Source organism: Phascolarctos cinereus, unplaced genomic scaffold (assembly GCF_003287225.1).
Source record: "Phascolarctos cinereus isolate Bilbo 61053 unplaced genomic scaffold, phaCin_HiC Scaffold_436;HRSCAF=1052, whole genome shotgun sequence".
Taxonomy (NCBI): Eukaryota; Metazoa; Chordata; class Mammalia; order Diprotodontia; family Phascolarctidae; genus Phascolarctos; species Phascolarctos cinereus.
The window spans coordinates 1-7,089 of NW_027555776.1; the positions used below are offsets into that span (position 1 = coordinate 1).

The 7,089-nt window shown below is 37.1% G+C and overlaps 1 long non-coding RNA gene and 1 pseudogene across 2 annotated transcripts; both read right to left on the reverse strand.

Annotated features, from left to right (window-relative positions):
* Window positions 1-1,728: 1,728 nt before the first annotated feature.
* On the reverse strand, window positions 1,729-3,857 carry LOC110204463 (cytochrome P450 2C23-like; annotated as a pseudogene). Its single transcript, XR_013485581.1, has 3 exons — window positions 3,686-3,857; window positions 3,179-3,339; window positions 1,729-1,994 (listed from the first exon to the last, which is right to left on the reverse strand). The product of XR_013485581.1 is annotated as a cytochrome P450 2C23-like (transcript).
* A 342-nt stretch (window positions 3,858-4,199) lies between these two features.
* Window positions 4,200-6,852, reverse strand: LOC110204462 (uncharacterized). The gene is made up of 2 exons (XR_013485582.1): window positions 6,362-6,852; window positions 4,200-4,302 (listed from the first exon to the last, which is right to left on the reverse strand). It is a non-coding gene; the product is annotated as an uncharacterized LOC110204462 (long non-coding RNA).
* Between the last annotated feature and the right edge of the window lie 237 nt (window positions 6,853-7,089).

Here is a 7,089-nt window from a genome sequence, read left to right on the forward strand (position 1 = left end):
TGATCTTTACAATGACCATAGGGGTCGATATTATTATATTCATCTTGCAACTGAAGAAATGAAGGAAGACAGAGGTTAAGTGACTTGCTCAGAGTTATACTATACACTATACTATATTATATTATATGATATTATATGATATTATGTGATATTATGTGATATTATGTGATATTATGTGATATTATGTGATATTATATTATTATATTATGTATAGTATGTATCGTATTGTATCGTATTGTATCGTATTGTATCGTATTATATTATTATAATTACATTATATTAATCATATTATATCATTTATATTACATTATATTATATTATATTATATTATTTTTACATTATATATTTTTATTATATATATATTTATATTATATATTATATATATATTATATATATATATATATATATTATATTATATTATATTATATTATATATTTTTAATTTAATTATATTATATTATATTATATTATATTATATTATATTATATTATATTTATTATATTATATTATATATATTATTATATTATATTATATATATTATATTATATTATATTATATTATATATTATATTATTATATTATATTATATTATATTATATATATATATATATATATATATTATATTATATTAATACTATACTATATTATACTATACTATACTATACTATACTTATATATATACTATACTTATTATACTATACTATACTATATATATATATATACTATATACTATACTATACTTACTATACTATAATATATATACTATACTATACTATGCTTTGCTATACTATATATATATACTATACTATACTATACTATACTATACCATGTCTGACTCCAGATTTGAACACAAGTCTTTTGGACTTCAGGCTTGGCACTCTATCCATACCACAACCTAGCTTCCTGTATCAGTCTGAGTGGAACCATGTAGGACTGGAGGACAGTTAAGGATTAACTAGAATGTTGGGCTGATGTCCTGATGACAACTCTGAGCTGGGGAGATTATGAGATACCGTAAGTGCTTTATTTGTTTTCTGAATAGGTTTGGGTTTCTGGGAGGCTTTTGTATCATCTTCATTTTTCTGTGAGGCAAAATTAATACTGTTCCCTTCCTGAAATTAATTAATTTTGAGTGATTTTATAGAGAAAATTATAGCTAGATTTTGAGCTAGTATTTGTATAATGTTTAAAAGTTCACCACGTCCTTTAGAAAAATTATCGTCATGACCATTCTGGGAGACAAATGCTATTATCCCCATTTTACAAATGAGGATTATGACTTACCCAGGATTACACAGCTAAGAAGTGTCTGAATTTGGCTTTGAACTCAAGTCTTTTTGACTCCAAGCCCTGCTCTGCATCCCATTTCTCCTGTTTAGAGCTTACTTTGTATACATTTGTTTACATATAATCTCCCCATAAGACTGTGAACTCTTTGAGGGCAGGGGCTGTCTTTTGCCTCTTTTGTGTCTTTGGCACTAAGCGGAGTGCCTGGCATATAGTAGTTGCTTGGTAAATATTTATTAGTTGATTCCTATTATCACTCTCCAATACAATATCCCCTTCCAAACAGGAAAGTCCAGATCACCAGCTCATCACCCAGAAAAGCAGAACTCTTCCAATCTCATTTTTCCATCCAGACTTCAGATAAGGGATACGAGCAGACCAAAGACCAGTTACTAGAAAGCCAGTGGCATCCTTGGGGGATGTGGGTACTTTGAGGTTCTCTCTCATGTCCCTTTCCTGTGCTTGTGGCCTGTAAGAATCCTTGGAATATCAGCCTTACTCAACAAGTAAGGTGCTTCCCCCATGCATCTTACCTGCTGCATTTTGGAGAGGTAGCAGTCAATGTAGTCCTGAGGGTTGTTGGGGTCCAGGACCTTCTGATGCTCTTTCACTCTTTCCAAAATGAAATCTTTAAGTTCCTCATTAATTTTTAAAATTCTTTTGTGCTCTCCAGGGAGTATGTTCCGAATGCTGGTAAAAAGTTGTAGAGCTGCATACACACACCCCAAACCAAAACAAACACATGTGAATTTACTGTCATGAAGAAACTATTTAAAATCTCTCATTATAAATTAGAGATTCCATTTCTTTTTTAAATTTAATTAAATTTTTCATTGACAAAATATATTTTCTCTCTCATCTTCACTGCACATTGGTACAAACAAAAAGAAAAACAAAACCATCCAAGAAAATACACATAATGAGGCAAAACAAATCCCCACCTTGTCAAGAGGTTCATAAATCCTCTCAAATCTAACCTTAAGTTGTCAAATATCTCAAAACTAATCTATCTGGTGCTGTGCTACCCACTGAGGTGACCAGATGGCATAATATTTTGTCGTTGTTCAAAAGAAGCTCATATTTGAGTTAAGGGGAAATCTACTTGCCTTCGAATGGCCAACATGAAAAAAAAAAAGAAGATAAACAGGCACCAAGGTATGCAATTAATTCAGTTCAATTCACGTTAAGTTAATAAAATGCATCAAGCATTTTTTCCGTACTCACTATGAACCAAGTCCTAGGCTATGGTGCTATAGACAACAATGAAGCAGTCTTCATCCTCAAAAAATTTACGTTCTACCACAGAAGGGTTTAGCTAGAGTACCTATTCCAGACTGTAAGTACATATTCCAGAATGTAAATGGAACAGAACATAGGCAAAGGAAAAGAAAGCTTGTTTTTCAGCTGGATGAGGATCTTCAGTTCTGGCTTCAGTGGATGAAGGTTTTCATCCTACATGTCCATCCATTGTAGAGGCAGAGCCAGATCACCACCAGAATCAGTGTAGGTTACTCATCTAAGTGGCTTGCCCTTCCTATTCTCTCCTGGATATCCTGGGCAGGTTCTTTTTTGATAACTCTTTTACTTGGTCACATCTGTGAAGAGATACCCCAGGCGCCAGTCAAACACTTCTCCATATAACTTCAATTTTAATGATCTACATCTAGTGCAGGTGCCAACTAGGAACAGGATATCTACCTAATAGCTTATGTGAGAGCCAAAGATATTGCATGATGTTATTGTCCTTGAGTGACATGTGTGTGTGTGAATGTGTGTGTGTGTGTTCTCATGAGCGTTGGGACCTTGGCTAAGAGATGAGAGGCTATGGTATATTGATCTTGTTGCTGAAACTCAGCAAACAACCACAGAATAAGAAGAGAGTTCTGGCCTTACCTGTATCCATGGTTCGTTAACGAGGCGGAAGTTTTCATTTAACAAGTTCATCAGATGGAGAAATTTCTCATCATTGTACTTGAATCGGTCACGGAAGAGGATAGAGCAGATCACATTGCATGGTGCACAGCTAAGGATGAAGGTGGGATCAGTGGGCTGACCTAATGTGGAGACAAGTTACCAAAGGGGGGAAAAAGCAACTTTAATAGAAATGTTTCCAATCAGATGGGATATGGGCATCATACTTAGATAGGGTGCTTAGTTCTTTAAAGGCTAATGAATATTATTCTCCTGGACGATGTCTTTACTTATAGGGAGGCTAGATAAACTTATAATGCCTGAGCACAAGAAAAAAGAAGGGAGTTTTCTGACCCGCAGAGTTATTATCTGGTAAGTAGATGAAGGCAGAGACTTTTAAAATGATTCCCAAAGCAAATAGCATTTAGGACTGGGAGTAGGTGAGCAGTTGGACCCTACATGCCCAGGAAGAAAGAACTGAAAACCAACCCTTTGTTTTCCTGAGCTCCTCCACCAGGCATTGGGCTTCTTCTTGAACTCGCTCTTCAACGCTTCTCTTCCCCATCCCAAAGTTCCTTAGGGTCGTCAGGGTAAATCTGCGGTGTTGTTTCCACCTCTCTCCACTACTGAAAATAATCCTAGGTAGAAGAGAAGAGGACATTGGTTATTCTTACATTGGAAGGGGAGGGCACAGTGTGTATGATGGCTATGGAGTTTCTGGCTTAGTTCATTGATCAAGTTTAATTTTATTCACTTCAAACTAAAATACAATGACAGAATGGCAGGTACCAGGTACCTACTACATGAAGGTCTTCTGCTAGGTACTGAGAATAGAACAATTAAAATGAAACCAGTAACTATGTTCCAGAGGAGGACGTTCTACTGGAGATACTTTGCCATACATTTTGCTTTTCTGTGACTCTTTTCAGAAAACTAAACTTACCATGTCCTTTGGCTACATCTCCAAACATTGGTAAGATTCCTCTATCCATAAAATTATCTCCATGATCAATTAGAGCTTCCTTCATAATGTTATATCCATGTAGCACCACAACACGCCGGGTTCCAATATGAAGAGTATAGATGGGGCCATATTTTTCAGCCAGCTGTGAAAATGCCAAGAAACAGGATGAATTCAGTGTGAAACTTTAGAAAGTGAGAATTTCTCCTCACAACTGCTTCATAACATGCCATATGCATGAGTTCATGTACGCAGGCAAGAGGCTATTACAATTTCTAACTGGGTGATCATAGCACTTCCGGCTTCAATGATTATTTATAAGCAGAAGATTCCCACATTCATATGACCACTTTTCAACTCCACATAGCCAACTGCTTAGAAATGGATTTCTCAACCTGGATGTCCTATTGGCATTGCAAACTTAATATGTCCACAACACAACTCATTTGTTTTCCCCTAAAACTACCCTTTCCTCCAAACTTACCCATTTCCCTTCAGGGACCCAAGAGGCAGACTTCTCTTAGAGGAACCTACATCAACCCTGATTTAAGGCCATGGATTTATATTTGACTTTTCATTCTACTTATGTCCAATTAGCTATGGTCAAGTCTGGTAGAATTCATCTTCATGTCTCCCACACCTATTCCATCTTGCCTCCTCACTTGTCCATTAAACTAGTTAAGACCCTCATCCCCTTCCCCTTCTTTACACTACTGTAGTAAACTTGTGATACAGACACTCAAACTAGTCACTCTAATAAATCACCCTGAGGGAAAGAGAAAAAGGAATGGGAAGAAAGAAAAAATCAAACTACCACCAAATTCCCTTGGAAAATAACTGAAATGACCCAGGACCATTACTCAAGAGCCTTTGTAATTGACCTTTTCATGTCAATGACTCCTGCCCTTACACCTAGGCTCTGCTTTCAGTCCAGGCCAAACACTCATCCTTTCAATGAGGAGCAGTCACTGTAGAGAAGGGCCCCACCTTCCTCACCTCACCACTACCAGTTACTAAACAACTGACTAATTTGTTAATTTTCCCTAAGAAGCACAACGCCTTTGCAACTGACATGCATCTAAAATATCTTACTCTATATTGTCTCCACAATAGTGAGCACATAGTAGGTACTTCATAAATGATATTTTATCCATTCTTTCAATGGCTTCCAAGTTCAATCCTCTGCTTCTAGTATTTCTCCTTTGCAATGAATAATCTGCACAACTAACAACTTACTATTCCTGTGGCACAGTTCTGAATGTGCCATTCCTCTACTCAAAAGTCTGCAGGGGCTTCCTACTGCCTCCCTGACTTGGCACTTAAATGCTTCCACAGCTGCCTCCAACCCAATTGTCTAAATTGATTTTGTATGGCCCCTCATCCCACACTTCACATTCTTGCCATGTCCTCTCTTATCTATATTATCTCCAACCTCCTTGCCTTTGCCCAGACTGTCTACCATGCCTGGAATTTATTCCCATTCTCTCTTCCAATAAGAATCTGTTACTTCCCTCAGCATCCTGCTCAGGAGTTCTCTCCTACTTGAAACTTTTTGACTGCCCCACTTACAAATGCTTTATCTGTCCTCTAGTTACCTTCTACTTGGTTATCTATGAATTTTTTGTATCCCTCTAGTAAAACATAAGCTCCTGGAGGACAGGAACTATTTTCTTTTCTTTTTTTGTCTTTTCTTTCTTTCTTTTTTTTAAGCAATTGGGGTTAAGGGACTTGCCCTGGGTCACACAGCTAGTAAGTGTGAAGTGTTTGGTCTGATGCTGGATCTGAACTCAGGTCCTGCCCCGAACTATTTTCTTTTCAAGGAGAGACAGTTGCATTAACCACATGTTTCTCTCTCTGTCTGGCACAGTGCCTGGCACATGGAAGTTAATGAAGAAGTTCTCATTAATTGAATGATTTGTTTTTGTCTTTGTATTCACAGAGCCTAGTGTGCTGCATTGCAAGGGGCCAATATTTGGTTCTGTAATTTAATTTCTTCTGCTGCTACCAAAGTTTTGGCAAAACAACTATTGCTTGCCTAACATCATTGCTAATGGAGATATCACTCATAGAGCCCTTGACTCACACCATCCATGACATAGGATTCTAAATCACCATGACTCTTGATTCAGTTATCTATTTGAAGACTTTGTGTCTCCTCCTACAGCCCAAGCAGCCAGATCCAAAACCCAATCCAGTCCCTTTACCTTAGATAACGATTCAGGCATGTTCTTCAAATCCAATTGCAGGATGTTGCCAATAATGGGAAGAGGAATGGGACCTGGGGGAAGCTTCCTCCTTTTGAATCCTTGTCTCCATAGAGACAAAAAGATCAGCAAAAGAACACAAGTCAGTAGGGCAGTAGAGGTGAGTCCCCAAGGATCCATTCCTGACAGATGGTCCTACAACTCTCAGAGGTATCAGCTCAGATGGCAGACTTTTATCATCATTGGTAGAAAACAAGGGGTGGGAATGCCCAGCCAATAAACATTTAGTCCTTGTAGGCAAACAGGATTTTTTTTCCATTAACTCTGATTAGTTTAGCAATCAAGAGGTTATTATGTTGTTTTTTGTTTGTTTTAGACTCTGTCCCTGACCCTAAACTGGCACTAAATTACATAAGGAGAATGGGAATAGGGAAGGCTTTTGTCCAGCTCATTTTGTTGGAGGTCATGGGCTGTCAACAATCAAATTTCTGTTGGCCCATGAGTGTGTGTTTAGCAAGGAGGGCAAATCTCCAAATTCAACCTGAGAGGAGGTTGTGGTGGAGATCAGATTGTCAGTAGGCTTGACCTCATGTTAAAGGGCTCAGATGTTATTTCTTATCTCTTCAACTCTGTCAGGCTTAATTGCCTTCTTAACCATACTTGTTCATTCTTTACTTTGAAGAACATTCTTCTTGAGAGAGAAGATGGCAGCAAAATAGGTATCAACA